Source organism: Mycetomoellerius zeteki, unplaced genomic scaffold (genome assembly GCF_001594055.1).
Source record: "Mycetomoellerius zeteki isolate Tzet28-1 unplaced genomic scaffold, Tzet1.0 scaffold92, whole genome shotgun sequence".
NCBI lineage: Eukaryota > Metazoa > Arthropoda > Insecta > Hymenoptera > Formicidae > Mycetomoellerius > Mycetomoellerius zeteki.
Window position 1 is genome coordinate 298,834 of NW_017257958.1, and position 575 is coordinate 299,408.

Below are 575 nucleotides of genomic sequence, written 5' to 3' on the forward strand. Positions count from 1 at the left end.
GCAGCCTAACTATCAAAGAATATTGATATTGAAATTGAATATTGATATTGAATATTGATATTGAATATTGATATTGATTAGTATCGTTTAGTTTAGTTTAGTATAGTATAGTTTGCAGAAATGATGCCAGCGTGCTGTGTAAAATATTGTACTAGTCGCACGTCTTGCAACAAATCGAAAAATTTTTGATAAAATAATAGATGTGGTATGTTTTAAAAATAATTATTGTATTCTCTTCTAGAGAAGTTGTTGCATGTTTGGTGCGTACTAGACATACATACGATTGAGAAAAATAAATAAAAAAATAATTTTAAATAATATTATGAAAAAAAAGCCAAGAAAATACGTAAGCTAAGTAATAAAGAAAATGTATTTACCAGAATAAAATAATAAATAAATAACAATTGTACATATGTTATGTACAATGTGCATTTATTATTTTATTATTATTTTTACATATTTTTACTTTTATATATTGTTGTATTACACGGTTTTTTAGAGCACTATTAATAGTCTGATCTTAGTACGGCGTTTGAATCTCGCGCAACATTTGAGGGCGAAATTTGATTGGCTGG